This window comes from Bombina bombina, chromosome 4 (assembly GCF_027579735.1).
Source record: "Bombina bombina isolate aBomBom1 chromosome 4, aBomBom1.pri, whole genome shotgun sequence".
Lineage (NCBI taxonomy): Eukaryota > Metazoa > Chordata > Amphibia > Anura > Bombinatoridae > Bombina > Bombina bombina.
The window spans coordinates 106485310-106503889 of NC_069502.1; the positions used below are offsets into that span (position 1 = coordinate 106485310).

The window sequence follows — 18580 nt, forward strand, 5'->3', positions numbered from 1 at the left end:
TTGTGACCATCGATGTGGTATTGTTGTATATATGTATTCCACATGAGAAGGGTATACAGGCCATAGAATTCTTTTTTGATTATTATTCAACTTATGATGAGAATTTGAAACAGTTTATTAGAATTTCTATTGAATACCTGTTGACCCATCATTTTTTCCTGTTTGAGGGGGATTTCTTTCTCCAGAGACGTGGAATGGCTATGGGGGCAAAGTTTGCCCCCTCTTATGCAAACCTGTATTTGGGTTGGTGGGAGCTGTTCCAAATTTTTGGAGACAGAAATCCCTTCAGAGAGTATATCTACTTTTATGGTAGATACATTGACGACGTGCTGTTGGTTTGGAAGGGACCTGAAAAACTCATTCAACATTTCTTGGGGTATTTACAGGATAATAACTTGAATTTACAGTTTACCATGGATTATATTGAGAAAATGATGTCCTTTTTGGACATTAAGTTATTATCAAACCCTGAGAAATCTTGTATTGAAGTGGAACTTTTTTGCAAAGAGAGAGCGGGTAAATGCCTTCTTCTGGTGTGCTTTTTGCCGTGGCAGGGTGCGTTTGTATTGCTGGAGTTGAACTTTGGAGCGTTGGTGGATCGCTTCTTGTGAACAGCACCTGCTATCCTGTGTATTGTTTCTGCTTCCTGACTTGGACAATAGGGGTGTGTTTACTCATAGCGTGAAGATCAGTAAGGTGTTTTTTGTCTCCAAGGAGGGAGGATGTTTTTCTGAGCGCTGCCCTGGAGTTTGTCTTTTAGAAGATGGATAGAGCCAAGAGAGTATGTGCCACCAAAGAGATATCATGAAGTAGTAGATGTGGTGTCCAGGAAGAGGGGACCTGCAGGAGATAGATGAGATCATAGCAATTATGATGCGGAACCCCCCTAAGAAGTCCTTTTAATAGAGGCAGTAAGGTTGTGTGAAGAGAGTTGGGCCCTGAACAGAATGAGAGGGATAGTTCATAAGGGCAGGATGCACTCGATAGTACAGGAGAAGCAGGGCTGGGGCCTAGTCTGGGACTTTCATCCCCATGTCACTTCCCTATTAACCAAACTTTAGAAGCTCAACAGATCTTCCCTCCCACTCGGGGTGCTAGTTGCTCAGGACCTGCACCTGCCAGCCTGGATGCCAGGACAATTCAAATGGGGCCTGGAGGGGGGGTCATGGCACAGCTGCTGCCTGCTTTTCCCCCTGCAGACATGGCTGCTGTCCTAGCCCTTGCCCAGTCCTTGGCTGTGGTGATACACCTAGAGGGGGTTGTGGAGGGCCAGGATGGCTCCGGGGCGGGCATCGCGGTTCATTGCGGCCTTCTTCCCCGGCAGCATTAGGCCACGTCCCCTCATGTGATGCATCCCACAAGACTTCTCCCTCTGACTCATCAAGAGGAAAGGAGCATGGCCATCACAAGAGGAGGAGCAGATCATGCAGCAGGGATGGCCCTCGCAACCGGAGTACTCATAGTAAGTTGTGGACTCCCCAGGATGCCGATGGGGTCTCGGGGGGGGGGGTGGGGTCAGCTCACGGAGGGTGCACTATCAGCTGGATAGGGGCGCATCTCACAGGGGGCAAGGCACTTGCGGTGATGGAGTGTCAAGGCCAGTGGTGCATGATCGCACTGTAGGGAAGAATGTCAGACATGGTAGCGAAGGTGTGATGCATGAGGTTCTGGTTGTTTCTCATGATGGATGGTCACAAGGGATTATGGATCATTGGAATGAGAATATTGCATATTGTGATGGGGATAATGAGCACAAGCTGCAGGAGCCTGATAATTTGGTGTTTAGGAACAGTGGTATGGTTGGTACGCAGGGGAGCTCGATTGTGCAAGGGAGACATTCTGGTATTAGGCCACAGGCTCCTACTGGGTTGTATGCACATGCCCAGGATGGGGGGGGGGTGAATGAAGAAATTATTAGAAGAGCTATGCAGCACTAGGTATGAGACTGTGTGGGACAAGGCGTGGGGGTGGCACCCCTGGAGCCTCATTCTTGACCCAGAGTACTTCCCAAAATGCTTTACCTTCACAGGTTAACGCAAGCGGATCATCAGGCATGAATGCGGAGGCATCTAGGGCTTTGGTGGTCCCTGTGCCTAGCAGAGAAGAAATGTCAGATCCTGCAGCGGCAACACATATAGAGAAAGCAGACTAAGGACAAGGTGGCTGCTAGTGGTGAGTACTGCATTCCAAGCATCCCACACACTGAAATGGGTTCATCTACTATTGACTCAGGTTCTTATAGCATGGAGGATCTAGGGCTAGTGGGTAAAGGTCAGCAGCAGATGTTAAGATGGTTTAAGAAAATTGCAGCACGGTCTAAAGATAAAATGAGTGTCACAGGGTTGGTAAAGGTGCCATCAGGGGTTATGTCTGAAGGGAATGTAGGACACTCACAGGGTCAGGTGGTGGCTAGGAAAGTAGCGGCCCAAGGGGATACTTACCCTTGCTAAATGCATTCATTATATGAGTACCTTAAGTCCAAAATAGTGAAGAAGATAAAGGAAGGACACCATGTGAACATTTTTGAGCTGTCTCTAGATATGTATAAGGCAAAGGAAAGGACAACAGACGGCACTGGTCCTAAGAAGGTAAGCAGGTCAGAGACTTATGAGGAGTGGCAGAAGTGATTTCGAGTACTAGCCTCTTGCTATATGAACAAATGGCCTCTACAAGGCCACAATCTATTTAAATATCAGGATACTATCAATGATATACATAATAGATTCAAGGAATGGGCATGGCGGGACTAGGACATGGCCTTCCGCAGAAAAATGGTGGGTAACCCATTGCTACATTTTGGGACAAGAGACATGCACTTCTGGTCAAAATTAGGGCTGGAGGGGGCTACATCCCCTCCAGCAACCGTTTGCCCCGGAACTTCTCGCACTGTGTCTCGCCAAAAGAAGCATGGCAGGGAGTGTTGGAAGTACCAGGATATGCAATGTGACAGAGGAACTAGCTGTTCCTTTCGTCACATATGCAAATACTTCAGCGGTCCCCACCCAGGAATTGAATGCAGTAAGAGGGAGCAAGAGGCAGAGAAGCCTATCTCCAGTATTGCTGCTGGTGTCAAGAGCGCCAACTCCACTTAGGCCAACTGCAATGGCGCCCTTGCTAGCACATAACCCTGATCAGGAAGCTAAAGAGTTGCTGAGATCATGGTTGGCAGGGGGCTTTAGGATACCGGTGATAGGTCCAGTGTAGGGCTCTACACTTCACCAAAATTTAAAATCCGCATATGAATTCCCACAAGTGGTTATGGACAAATTGGCAAAAGAAATGGAATTGGGTAGGGTTGCAGGCCCATTTCATGACCCTCCTTTCCCAGACATGGTAATCTAGCACTTGGGAGTAGTACCAAAAAAGGAGTTGGGGAAGTTTAGGTAGTTACATCATTTGTCATACCCAAAAGGGTCGTCGGTTAAAGGGACAGTCAAAACCAGAATTGTTGTTGTTTAAAAAACAAAATTTATGATTACGGTTTCATCCTTCTTGTGGGATATTATCCTTCCCTACAGGAAGTGGCAAAGAGAACACCCACAGCAGAGCTGTCTATATAGCTCCTCCCTTAACTCCACCCCCCAGTCATTCGACTGAAGGCTTAGGAAGAGAAAGGAGAAACTATAAAGGTGCAGAGGTGACTGAAGTTTTCAATAAAAAATAACATCTGTCTTGAATAGACAGGGCGGGCCGTGGACTCGGTACATCGCAAAAGAGAAATTTATCAGGTAAGCATAAATTTTTGTTTTCTTTTGCAAGATGTACTGAGTCCACGGTTTCATCCTTACTTGTGGGATACCAATACCAAAGCTTTAGGACACGGATGAAGGGAGGGACAAGACAGGAACCTAAATGGAAGGCACCACTGCTTGCAGAACCTTTCTCCCAAAAATAGCCTCCGAAGAAGCAAAAGTATCAAATTTGGAAAAAGTATGAATCGAAGACCAAGTCGCAGCCTTACAAATCTGTTCAATTTTGCTCATTTTTATAAGCCCATGTGGAAGCCACTGCTCTGGTAGAATGAGCAGTAATTCTTTCAGGAGGCTGCTGTCCAGCAGTCTCGTATGCCAAACGGATGATGCTTTTCAACCAAAAAGAAAGTGAGGTAGCCGTAGCTTTTTTACCTCTACGCTTACCAGAATACACCACAAACAAAGAAGATGTTTGACGGAACTGTGCCTTTAAGAGAAAAAAAGTGAACACGTTCTGCAAAACAGCCTAAACATGCACCAATTTTTTTCAAAATTTTGTATGTAAGCACCATATATGTAGTAAAGATTGCCCCACAAGCTATTTTTACATTTAACCCCTTAATTTGCAAACCGGATCGAAAATAGGCCTAGATCCGGAAAAAACACACTCAGCACCTTGCCACAGCTCTGCTGTGGCCCTACCTGCCCTCAGGGATCACAAATGTGGGGAAAAACCTTCGATTTGGCCCAAAACACACACCAGGGCCCTCAGGAGATAGAGCTTGCTGCTTCTGAGAGAAACTAACTGCACAATTGAGGCGCAAAAATAGGCCCCGCCCATCCACCTCAATGTCACTACAGTCTCATAGAACCACTCCAGAGCGGATAAAACACTAGCCATGTGGGTTTCTGAAACCTAAGTGTAAGCCATATGTGTCCTCATAAAGTCCCAAAAACGTTACTCCAAACGTTACAGCACTTTCTACTAATACTTTTTTTTTTTAAACCCAGTGCCATCATAACACCCATATGTAAGCTAAGTAATGCCCCCATGTAGCTCTAGGATTACTTCTTACCCTTACCCTCCTGGTTACAATGTCAGCCTTTCTGAAATACAGTCTCTCCAGAAAATAAGAATAAACATACCTCACTGCTGCATAGCATGAAACCGTTCCTCACACTGAAATTTTCCTGTACTCCTCAGTCTCTGGGGAACAGCAATGGATCTCAGTTACAAAGTGCTAAGATCATCAGACTCCAGGCAGCAGTCTTCATCCATCAGCTGCCTGAGAGTAAATAGCACACACCATTTTAAAAACAAAAAAAACTCTTGCTTGAAGAAAAAAATAACTAACATTTTATCACCTCTATCACTTTACCCTTCCTGCTTGAAGCCAGCAAGGAGAATGACTGGGGGTGGAGCTATATAGACAGCTCTGCTGTGGGTGCTCTCTTTGCCACTTCCTGTAGGGAAGGATAATATCCCACAAGTAAGGATGAATCCATGGACTCGTTACATCTTGCAAAGAAAGAAAGATAATCCCTTTATTACCCATTCCCCAGTTTTGCATAACCAACACTGTTATAGAAACACCTTTTACCTCTATTTATGACTCTGCAAACTGCCCCCTTATTTCAGTTCTTTTGACAGACTTGTATTTTAGTCAATCAGTGCTCACCCCAGGGTAACTTGACATGAATCAGCTCAATGTTATCTAAATGAAACACATGAACTAATGCCCTCTAGTGGTGAAAATGCATTCAGATTAGAGGCAGTCTTCAAAGTCTAAGAAATTGGCATATGAACCTCCTAGGTTTAGCTTTCAACTAAGAATACCAAGAGAACAAAGCAAAATTGGTGATAATACATAATTTATGTAAGAACTTACCTGATAAATTAATTTCTTTCATATTGGCAAGAGTCCATGAGTTAGTGACGTATGGGATAGCAATACCCAAGATGTGGAACTCCATGCAAGAGTCACTAGAGAGGGAGGGATAAAATAAAAACAGCCATTTCGTTGAAAAAAATTAATCCACAACCCAAATATAAGTTTATTCTCATAATTTAAAGGAAAAACTTAAATCATAAGCAGAAGAATCAAACTGAAACAGCTGCCTGAAGAACTTTTCTACCAAAAACTGCTTTCGAAGAAGCAAATACATCAAAATGGTAGAATTTAGTAAATGTATGCAAAGAAGACCAAGTTGCTGCTTTGCAAATCTGATCAACTGAAGCTTTATTCTTAAAAGCCCACGAAGCGAAGACTGACCTATTAGAATGAGCTGTAATTCTCTGAGGCGGGGCCTGACCCGACTCCAAATAAGTGTGATGAGTCAAAAGCATTAACCACGATGCCAAAGAAACGGCAGAAGCCTTCTGACCTTTCCTGGGACCAGAAAGGATAACAAATAGACTAGAAGTCTTCCTGAAATCTTTAGTAGCTTCAACATAATATTTCAAAGCTCTTACCACGTCCAAAGAATGTAAGGATCTCTCCAAAAGAATTCTTAGGATTAGGACAATTTCTCTATTAATTTAGTTAGAATTCACAACCTTAGATAATAATTTAAATGAAGTCCGCAAAACTGCCTTATCCTGATGAAAGATCAGAAAGCAGATTCACAAAAGAGAGCAAATAATTCAGAAACTCTTCCAGCAGAAGAGATGGCCAAAAGAATCAACACTTTCCAAGAAAGTATTTAAATGTCCAAAGAATGCATAGGCCCAAATGGAGGCGCCTTTAAAACCAAATTAAAAATCCAAGAAGGAGAGATTGATTTAATGACAAGCTTGATATGAACCAAAGCCTGAACAAAACCGTGAATATCAGGAAGCTTAGCAATCTTCCTGCAAAATAAAACAGAAATAGCAGAGATTTGTCCCTTCAAGGAACTTGCAGACAAAACCTTATCCAAACAATCCAGAAGAAACTGTAAAATTCTAGGAATTCTAAAAGAATGCCAAGAGAATTTTTTGAGAGAAACACCATGAAATGTAAGTCTTCCAAACTCAATAATCTTTCTAGAAACAGATTTATGGGCCTGCAACACAGTATTAATCACAAAGTCAGAGAAACCTCTATCACTAAGCATTCAATTTCCATACCTTCAGATTTGAAATCCGGATGGGAAAAAAACGGACCTTCAAACAGAAAGTCCGGCCTTAATGGAAGTGGCCAAGGTTGGCAGCTGGAAATCCGAACAAGATCTGCATACCAAAACCTGTGAGGCCATGCTGGAGCCACCAGCAGCCCAAACAATTGCTCCTTGATTATTTTGAAGATCACTCTTGGAAGAAAAACTAAAGGCGGGAAAAATATAAGCAGGTTGATAACACCAAGGACAGGTACCTGGGAAGTTTCTTGTTTAGATGAGAAGCCATCAGATCTATTTCTGAAAGACCCCAAATCTGAACAACCTGAGAACGCATCTGGATGGAGGGACTACTCCCCTGGATGTAAAGTCTGACGGCTGAAATAATCCGCTTCCCAATTGTCTATACCTGGGATATGAACTACAGAAATTAGACAGGAGCTGGAATCCACCCAAGCAAGTATACGGAATATTTCTTTCATAGCTTAAGGACTATGAGTCCCATCCTGATTATTGACAAATGCCACAGTTGTGATATTGTCTGTCTGAAAACAAATGAACGGTTCCCTCTTTAACGGAGGCCAAATCTGAAGAGCCCTGAAAATTGCAGTTCCAAAATATTGATTGGAAATCTCGCCTCTCGGGATTTCCAAACCCCTTGCACCGTCAGAAATCCCCCAAACAACCCCCCAACCTGAGACTCGCATCTATTGAGATCACAGTCCAGGTTAGATGAACAAAAGAGGTCCCTAGAACTATAACGCACAAGCCAGCTGCAAATGGATTAACGTGCTCTCCCTTTCTTTGGCAGCTGGCACAGGATGGGAATCCGTTCTCCCCTTAGTACAGGCATCATTGGCACCTATGACATGGAAAACCTACCTGAGCCATTGGAGAGAATGGGAGACATTGTCACCAGAAGGGGTTTGAGGTGCATCAAGCATCTCAGGTGCTTGATTGGTTGGCATGCTTGAGGCTAGAGGGGATTTCTAGATGGGGAGTAGGCTATCTGCGATAGCTTTCTTTAACAAAGTGTTAGGAAATACTGATCACTCTAAATCTTGTTCTGGCTCAACAGGTCTTGGAGGGTTAGGGTAGGCTGGACCCTCACGCTAAAGACCGGAGAGAAACGATAACACCGCTTCGCCTGAGGCAGCTGGTGTTGGAACTGAGGACAGTTTGCTCCTCTGAGTACGAGGTTTTACTTTTCCGTACAGCATTCACCTTAACTTTTGTGGGGGCGTTAGGGGAATTAGTGGCTTCCTCCAGAGCTGAGGGCTCGGAGGGGCTCTTTCTATTAGTACCTCGGTCCAAAATGGATCAAGAAAGTAAAGGGGCATGGTTTTCCTTGGTCAGGCATGAATTCCCAGAATACTGCCCGATGCAAAGCATTGAGGAATTTGGTAAGGTTAGGCCAGTGGGTTGCCAGCAATTCCTCATACATAGATGGTAGCTCATTGTCCGTATTTCAGTTCTGCAAAGTTCTTGCAAGAACAGTGAAAAACCTGGGGTTGGATCCGTCTAGAATAGCACCACACTCATTTCAAATAGGGGCTGCCACTAACACGGCTAAGGGGTCTTCCACGACAGAGGCGCTGGAAGTCGGGGAGCTATAAAGCTTTCCTCAGGCCTTTGTCCAATGCATAAAAAAAAATTGTAGTTAGAAATTTGTTGGGTTTGTAAGGTTTAGACTTTTAAAGGGGGGGGGGCAGTGGGGACTGCCGACATAGTACAGGCAAATGTGATAATGTTGTTTACTCCTGTTTTGCCAGGTGTTAGGTGAGAATTCCCCTACAGTTCAGGTGTGGATAATAGAGCATTCATTTATCCACTGGGCATCCATCAGGGCATTGCTCTCACCAGAAGGTCAGCAGCTTGGATTTGCAACGTCCAGGGCCAACTATCAATGGTTGGATCGTAGGGGATTGAATGAGAAATTACCAGCCCTTCTACAAGATGCACATAGGAGGTGTGGGGGGGGGGGGATGACATTGAATCAGTACCAGCATTGGATCTCATTTATGAGAATGGTGGCCGATATAAAGTGGGTACATGCTTGGATCCATGATAGGATGGTCCAATGTGGTTGCACGACTGCACTGGCGGTACAAAGCAACCAAGAGGGCGGCTTATAACATCCAAAAGAAGGTTAACAGGGAGGTGGGAAGAGCAGTCACGGCCCTGGGTGGCTTTATCAGGCATAAACTAATCACAGCCAACAAAAAGGACATTTATCGCCCTGATGGAGTGCACCTAACGGATGTTAGGACTTATTTATGAATGACATCAGGAAGGCACTATTATTGATAATCTGAAAAAAAATTGCAAAGACATGCACAATAAAGCTGGTTAACGGTTGTTGAAGGACTGTTATATAGTCATTGGGGAAAAAAAAAAGTAATAATGTTTTTTAACAAGTTGGTATGGTTAGATTGTGTAAGTTATTTTAAGAAGTACCTGTTTGGTTAAAGGTGGCGACGAGTAAATTTTAGTTCTTTCCTCTTGTGGCGGTCAGGCAAGGCCCTGGGAGCGGGCATTGAGAGAGAGTGACGGTCTAGAAACAGGGAGGGGAGATGCCCACTAGGTGCCGGCCTAGGGGTCCTCTCCCTTACGAATTGCAGCCTGAATAGCTCTACACATCGCAGCTCTCTCTGTGCCATTGAGCATGAACAGCTGGGTGCCACACTGCAAACACCAAAGGGGCCTTGTCTGTCTGTCGGTAGGGGTTAGGATAGTGGTGGATGCCGCCAGCAGTTATGAATGAACTTGATACAAGTTTTAGTTATGCTTTGATTAGAGTGCCTAATATTAGCCATGGTTTAAATCAGTTTATTGAATAAACGTGACTGTGACTGGTCTTTTCTCCCAACCAAGTTGTTTTGTTTTATGTAAAGTTATAGTATTAGAGTACGTATGACATAATAGGGGTTTTATCTCTTATGACAGTGGAGGGCCCTCTAGTGGAGTGTTCCTAAGTTGTGTTTGTTACATTGTTAGGTCCTCGAATTTACACATAAATGTTTTTTTTTTTGTTTGTTTTTTGTGGGTATCTTGTTTTGCAGAAATATCCTACTATATGAAAATACCCCCATGCAAAAAGCAAAAAAACAAGTTATTTTTTTTTCTATGCCATACATAGTAGATAGCAGCATAGGTTATGGTTGCCTAATTAATTCAAGCTTTGTTGTCTCATTTTAAGCTTCAGTTTACTTTCAAAAACACCAAAATTTAAGAATCTGATCTTTTGATTTTCAATTGATATTGAAAATAGATAAAGGCTAGATTAAAAGTGGCACGCTATTTAGAGCTTTATGTCGAACATTAATATCGCCAGAAGTGATCATTTTGCGTTCACAGATTAGCACACGTATTGCAAGTCAAAAGCAAGTTTTGCACGCAAGCAAAACCCGGTGCATGCTAATTTCAGGACGTCGGATATCACAACTGTTCTTCCCCCCCCCCCCCGTAGACTTCAATGGAGAGCGTCAAAGAATAAATCCTAACATTTATTGCTCATGCGCTAACAGGAGTTATTAAAGGGACATAAAACCCAACATTTTTCTTTCAGGATTCAGACAGAATATAACATTTTAAACCATTTTCAAATGTATTTCTATTATCAGGTTTCCTTTGTTTTCTTGATGAAAATCAGGATGGTAAGTTCAGGAGCGTTCACGTGTATCTGCAGCACGATATGACAGCAGTTTTGCAACAATGTTATATACTAGGAAGAACACTAGATGGCAGCACTGTTTCCTGTCATGTACTGATGCTACCTATCATTTAGTGATGCTACCTATCAAGATATCTCTTGAACAAAGAATAACATAACGACACAAATTTAATAACCAAAGTAAATTGGAAACTTTTTTTTTAAAATTGTATGCTCTGTCTAATTCATAAAAGAAAAAGGTTTCATGTCCCTTTAATTTTTCACATTCTAATGTTCTTCACCTACAAGAAAATGTTGTTGTTGATACTATTCCTAGATTACAAGTGGCGTGGTATTTTGCATTTTCACTATAGCAAAACTGCTGCTAGAATTAAGATTTTTGTGCTAGTTGGGTTGCAAAGTCAATGGAGATAAAAAAAAATAAACACCTTAACAAATTCTCATTTGCACTAACCCGACATGAAAATATGAATATTTCATATTCCAATGCTCCTTTCATAACAGAATATGTTCCATTTATTCATAAATAAGTATTTCGAAATCAGTTTTTTTTTTTTTTTTTTTTACCCACACACAAAAAAAAATGAATAAAAAAAAGTCCCCTAACTCACCCTATAGCGCTACTATAAAGATATTGAAGTACCAAAATTATAGGGCACCTCTATACAACAATCTAAAATGTAAAGCAAAGGATGCAGGATGGCACAGAGTAAACAGCCAGTACACACAGATATTAATCAATTAATGTAAATAAAGGGTATAAACATAAGATCAGTCATACCATAGTGGACACAGCTATAATATAATATAGGTAATAAAATATAATAAAATATGCAGTGAGATACACAGTCCCAAAAAATGATAAAATGAAGTCCAGAGTAGAAATCTTCATCAATCTCTCCCCTTTTAGATGTGCACTTCCAGTAACCTCAATCCTATGAGGTAAGAATGTAGCAATATCACTGATGGGTTAGGCACCTCCTATGGATCAAGTTGATCGTGGGTCTCTTAATATGAAGACTTCAAAACCTTGACACTTTCTGCTTATGTAGAACTTTGGCACACGCCCTTGGTTCCCTTGGTTCTCGTGCTCTCTCAGTGGATGGAAACTTTAAATTCCGGTAGCCAGATTATGCAGGAAAAACCAAGGGAACATATACATAGTGTAAAACTGTTTTTAATAAACACACCATAAAACAGCACAATAGGTTCCACTCACATTTAAAATCCTCAACATATGAGGCATAAAATCAGCACACAGAAAGTGGAAGTGAAGCGTCCAGCACAAATTCTTTAGTACAAGGATTGTCCAAGAGAATACAAGAAGCTCCAGACACACAGATACAAAGCTCAGTCCAATACAAATAATAGGGGTGAACCTTCCCTATATATATCACCTTATGCGTTTCGAAGGGGGTTATACTATTTTATTCCCTTCTTCATCAGATGAAGAAGGGAATCAAATAGTATAACCCCCTTTGAAACGCGTAAGGTGATAGATTATATATATATATATATATATATATATCTCTATATCACCTTACGTGTTTTTAAGGTGATATATATATATATATATATATATATATATATATATATATATATATATATCAGTCTGGAGAAGGGTACAAAAGAATTTCCAAGGCATTAGATATACCATGGAACACAGTGAAGACAGTTATCATCAAGTGAAGAAAATATGGTGCAACAGTGACATTACCAAGAACTGGATGTCCCTCCAAAATTTATGAAAAGACGAGACGAAAACTGGTCTGGGAGGCTGCCAAGAGGCCCACAGCAGCATTAAAGGAGCTGCAGGAATATCTGGCAAGTACTGGCTGTGTGGTACATGTGACAACAATTGCCCGCATTCTTCATATGTATGGGCTATCGGGTAGAGTGGCAAGACGGAAGCCTTTTCTTACAAAAAAAAAAACATCCAAGCCGGCTAAATTTTGCAAGAACACATCTGAAGTTTCCCAAAAGCATGTTGCAAAAGGTGTTCTGATGAAACCAAAGTTGAACTTTTTGGCCATAATTGCAAAAGATATGTTTGGCGCAAAAACAACATTGCATATCACCAAAAGAACACCATACCCACATTGAAGCATTGTGGGGGTCAGCATCATGCTTTGGGGCTGTTTTTCTTCAGCTGGAACTGGGGCCTTAGTCAAGGTAGAGGGAATAATGAACAGTTCCAAATACCAGACAATATTGGCACAAAACCTTCAGGCTTCTGCTAGAAATCTGAAAATGAAGAGGAACTTCATTTTTCAGCATGACAACGACCCAAAGCATAGATCCAAATCAACAAAGGAATGGCTTCACCAGAAGAAGATTAAAGTTTTGGGATGGCCCAGCCAGAGCCCAGACCTGAATCCAATTCAAAATCTGTGGGGTGATCTTAAAAGGGCTGTGCACAGGAGATGCCCTCGCATTCTGACAGATTTAGAGTGTTTTTTCAAAGAAGAGTGGGCAAATCTTGCCAAGTCAAGATGTGCCATGCTGAAAAACTCAAACCCAAAAAGACTGAGTGCTGTAATGAAATCAAAAGGTGCTTCAATAAAGTATTAGTTTAAGGGTGTTCACACTTATGCAACCATATTATTTTAGCTTTTTATTTTTATTTCCTTTTACCTAAAAGATTTCAGTTTGTTTTTCAATTGAGTTGTACAGTTTATAGGTCACATTAAAGGGGGAAAAAGTTCTGAAATGATTTATCTTTGTCTCATTTTTTTACATCACAGAAACCTAACATTTTAACAGGGGTGTGTAGACTTTTTATATCCACTGTGTGTGTATGTATGTATAGAGAGAGAGAGAGCATATTCTGCTATGTGCAGTACATTCAAATGTGACATATTTAAAGTAAATTCATAGATCTATCGTTTTTTGTTCCACTTTTATTATTTTAAGAAAACAATTAATCACAGCTCTGAGATCGCAGTAATGATTCTACTTTAAACCGCGATTTCTCTCAACTTGTAATATCGGCACAGTTAAAGAGTGCAAACGATCGAAAACCCTTGCAAAATCATTTGTGCTGCACTTGATATCTAGAACTTTGTGTTTACCACCTCAATTGGAAGTTTATTCCATGAATCCACCATGCAACTTTTATTTGCTGTCAACTTGTATTTATTCATGCAAACTATTGGGCGTGCTTACGTTAAAGCGTCATTTGTAAGTTAGCCAAAAAGTATTATTTTTAGCCCTGTGCAGTATTTTGCAATTTATTAAAAAGAAGAGTTGGTATAAAATATCTTGCTATACAAAATTTACATTTTAAAATTACACAATATTTTGTTTTCCCAGAGGGGTGGATATACACATTTTGAAAATTGTATGTATATTCTTACCCTTGTCCAAACTTGCTCATTCTATATAGAATTTCTTAAGATATTACATTTTTGTATTCTCAGTTCTCCCATTTATTTTGATTCTTAAAATTTTCTAATAGTTCAGACCATTATGGATCCATAAAACCTAACATCAAAGACACAACAAAATGAGTCTAGCTGTAATATACTGCCCCATTAAGGGGAGGTTCCTTTTCAGTTCCCTTTATATTCCGCTGGATAATTAATACTATTGCTTGGTATTGAAGTATCCAGCCTCACTTCTGCAGCCTCCTCTCCTCTTGGCTTAACTGCCTTGTGATTTACTTACTCGCTTTGTCTTTGCTGACTCGTCATCATCTCTCCAAAGCTGTGGATCCCAACTCGGCTCTCAACTACTTCCTGTTACGCTTCTCAGCTGTTTTCCAATGTAACGGAACTCAACTCTGTATCATCAGTGACGTCGAGCCTCCACAGCGTCTCATCTCAGCGTGCAGCTCCGGTCTGCTTATCCAGCTCACCCCTCCAGCATCTTACTCCTGTGAATTGGGGAATTTCCACCAGGAAAATCTTCCAGAACTCTGCTTATTTCTTTCAATCCTGCTGCAGTTTCTCATGTTAGTTGTCCTGCTGTTATTGTGCATTATTCCATTACCACCATATTCAGAGTTCACAATAAAGCAGTATAACTTGCAAACTAAATCATATGAAGGAATAGGTACTACCTCTAAAATTAGTAGTTATCTTATCCTCGGCATGAATCAGGCATTTAACTCTCAAAGGTATACAGCCTTTTATACTGAATATATGTAAAGAAAACAAAGACTATAAACACTACTTAAATACTTCCTTCTACAAAAGTGTGTTAACTGAAGCCTTATGTTACACTAGCGGTTACTGCCAGGTGATCCTTAATACTATGACGATCAATTTATAGATATAAGGATATGAAACCCCTTATTTCAAGTGAAGGGTCTTATCTTATATTTCTATGGTGAGTGGGTAATAAACCAATGCTGTGAGGTATATGTCATTGTTAGGACAATCAGCTGGCAGCATGATGTACACAGTCACTCGTTTGAAAGGACATTAGTGTTGATTTCAAATAAGCAGTCTCAAGATTATCTCTGTATTGTGGGTGGGACACACCTCCATGCATTTCTTCTGTTGTATAGTTTCACAGAGCATCACTTAGCATGCGTTCATCATTGCAGTAATCTGTCATAAATATAATAACAGACATTGTCTTTGTGATTAGTTGTTGGTAAAGTGCTGTGCTGTTAGCATGTGGAAGAGCACCCTCCTCCTGATGTTTAGGTGTGACCTATACCACCTTTCAGCAGTAACCTGCCTATATGTTACTTTCAACATTAATCACAAATATACGTGTTTATTAATGTTTTACTATACCTTGAAAGATAGGTTGAGGAAAATGGTCAACCTTGGTCAGTGGTACAAGGTAAAAATAGACAGAGAAACATTAAATCCACCTAGATTAAAAAAGTACAGAGAAGAAAGATCCCCATAACACCAAACACTTTTTTAGGGGAGGGCCCACATTTAGCACCCCTATGGAGGAAAGATGGGGTGATTCAAGGCAACTTAGTTTTTACGTCATCATTTCAACCTAAAAAAAGATGTCATACCTGGATCTGTTTTAGAATCTAGTGATGGAAGATTTTGAAAAGATGGAACTGGATCCAATACTTTATGGCATAATGGAAAAAAAAGAGCTCTGGACAGCCTGGCAAGTGATGATACTGTTAATCATCTGTCAGGCTGACAAGGGAGAGGGAATAGTTATCCAAAATTATGAAGATTATATTAGAAAAGCAAAAAGGATATTAGATGAGGGATACTATAGAAAACTTAAAAAGGATCCCACAGAGAAATTTTTGGAGCAACTAATGAAATTGATCAATTTAGGTAGTAAAGAAGAAATTTTAAATAATTAAAGGAATTTTCTGATACCTAATGTCTTTCTATTACCATTTGCTGAAGATACATATGTCTGATCAATCTGCCTGGCAGACCTATCATTGCAGGTCTAGATGGCATGACAGACCAGCTGTCGGCATACATTGATTTTTTTTTTTCTGCAGATATATAAGCCAGTTGAGACATGCATCAAATTGTCAAAGATCGATTAAACAAGAGAACTATATTTTGTTATATTGTGATGTAAATGCCCTATATTCTAAACTAACCAATAGTTTGGGATTGCAGGCTGCAGAGGCATTTACATGAGGATAGCTATATGCCTCCTAAGCAGATACATTTCTTGTTAATGATAGAATATATCCTAGCACACAATTAATTTAAATTTATGGATGATTACTTTATATATATATATATATACAGAGTACAGCCATGGGTACCAGGTTTGCCCCCAGTTTTGCAAACCTGTTTATGGGCATGTTCAAGGAGAAATATATTTATGACACAAAATGGGAGAGCAATCTGGTATTCTATGGATGCTATATAGATAACCTTTTGTTCATTTGGCAAGGGTCGGTAGAAACTATAAAATCTTTTGTAGATTCTTTAAATAATAATACTATGGGACTTAATTTTACATAGAATATTCAACAAGATTCTATAGGATTTTTTTATGTATCACTGTCATGGCAGAATAGTGGTAAAGTGCAATCTTGCGCATTCTTCAAATCAGAAGATAGTTACAAGAGTTTGGATTTCTACAGAAATCACCATCAAAGCTGGAAGCTTAATATCCCTTGTAGTCAAGTTCGACGTATACAGAGAATTTGATGAACAAAGTGAGAAATTTTCATGATTTAGTAATTGAATCAGAGCTAGAGCCTTGAATAGAGATGAGATTTTGCATCTAAGAGAAATAAAGAAAAATTGGGAAATACTCAAATAAGCTTTTTTTTTTTTTTAACTATGTATCATTCAAATTATAGAAAGATTAGAAACAGTTTAGAAAAACATTGGAATCTTCTTCTAAGGGATCCTGTTTTAAAACAGGTTACAAGTAAGAAACATCACTGTATATTCAGAAGAGCACCCATGTTAAAACAAAAAATTAGCCCCTAGTAAGGTTGGAATGTCAAAATTTAGACAGAAAAAATTAATAAGGTAAATATGAATTTTCAACTAAAAATAGGAACATTTAAGTGTAAATATAGGGGTTGTCACATGTGTGAATATATCACACAAGGAGCCACATTTATAAGATCATACACAAAAGGAGAAGTATTCTCTATCACAGAGGATGACTTGTAATTCATCATATGTTGTATACTGTTTATCTTGTATTTGTGGACTACAATACACAGGGCGCACATGTTGGAAAATCAGACATTGATGGTCTTAACATCTAAGGAACAACAAAAAAGGATCTATGAAGTATAGCAATCTAGACATCACACACACCTACATGGATCCACCAAGTGTAATATGAGAATAACACCTTTAGAAGCAATTTCCAAAAGTACATTATATAATATCAGTTATCGACAATCTGGCCTCACCTACATAGCTCAGAAACCACACTCTCATCCTCAGCCCTGGCATACTCCTCTGACACGGTACCTACGCAGATGTTCCCGTACTGCTAAGCGACACTGGAGAAAATCTCGGAGTTCAGCTGACTTTTTTCACTACAAATTCATCTTGAACTCCTACTATTCTGCCCTTTAATCTTTATAAGCAACAATACTTCTCTACTCTTTCCTCTAACCCAAAACGTCTGTTTTCCACCTTCAATACTCTTCTCTGCCCACCTCCTAATACAACATCTCTCTTGGCTCAAGATTTTGCAAGCCCCTTCAATAACAAAATCTCCATCAGAAATGAAATCCGCTCTCAACATACTACCAATCTCCCACCCCCTCAAAAGCTCACAATCAACCAAAACCCAAATAGCCATAAATATATCTCTTTTTATATATATGTAGCAAACTTTGATATATCTCATCTTGGATGTCCTCTTTCTACCTTAAGATAAATCTCTCTATTTCTTTTTCCCCTTCCAAAATCTCCACCCCCCAATTTTCTATAACTGTTAATAATTCCATCATTACCCCTTCCCCGCATGCCCAATGTCTTGGGGTCACACTTGACTAAAACCTTTCTTTCACTTCTCACATTCAGTCCTTGGCTAAAGCCTGCAACTTCCACCTTAAAAACATCTCTAAAATTAGACATTTCCTTACACAAGACACAGCTAAAATTGTAATCCACTCTCTCATCCTTCCTCGACTATTGCAACTCTGTCCTCTCTGGTTTACCTAGCTGCCTCCTAGCTCCTTTACAATGGCTCCTCTTCCTTACACGCCACTCTTCATCTGCTGCACCTCTCTGCCAATTCCTTCTCTGGCTTCCTCTTGCCTCCAGGATTAAACACAAAATCCTCATTCTGACATACAAAGCCCACGACTGCACTGCTCCTCCCCCCCTACAGTTCAGACCTTGTCTCCAGATACTCTCCCTCCCGCCCCCTTCGCTCTGCTCATAATCTCCTACACTCCTCTCCTTGTTACTTCCTCACATTCCAGTTTGTTGTGGAACTCCTTGCCTCGCTCCATAAGACTCTCCCCTAGTTTGAAAACGTCTTCAAGCGCTTCCTGAAGACTCTACTATTCAGGGATGCATACAACCTTCACTAACCTTTCCTTACTGCATTGCTTTCCCCTTGAACCCCTTAGAATGTAAGCCTATAAGCCCAGCTGTTTGTAGATTGTCTTCATATACTTGAGTATAGGTTGAAACTTATTTATTTGTTGTATGATGGGCTGCATTTGGGGATTCTCGATCAGGAT

The 18580-nt window shown here is 40.5% G+C and overlaps 1 protein-coding gene across 3 annotated transcripts in view; it reads left to right on the top strand.

The window, feature by feature from the left end:
- Positions 1–18580, top strand: part of LOC128655959 (cytochrome P450 2K6-like) — a 393574-nt gene that overhangs the window by 15061 nt on the left and 359933 nt on the right. The window contains exon 1 of one of the 3 annotated variants that reach the window (XM_053709568.1): positions 2096–2172. The exons of the other annotated variants lie outside the window; for them this stretch is intronic. The gene's annotated coding sequence lies outside the window, so the exon portion shown is untranslated. Of the gene's footprint in view, positions 1–2095; positions 2173–18580 lie in introns of those variants that run through there. 3 annotated transcript variants of the gene reach the window in all.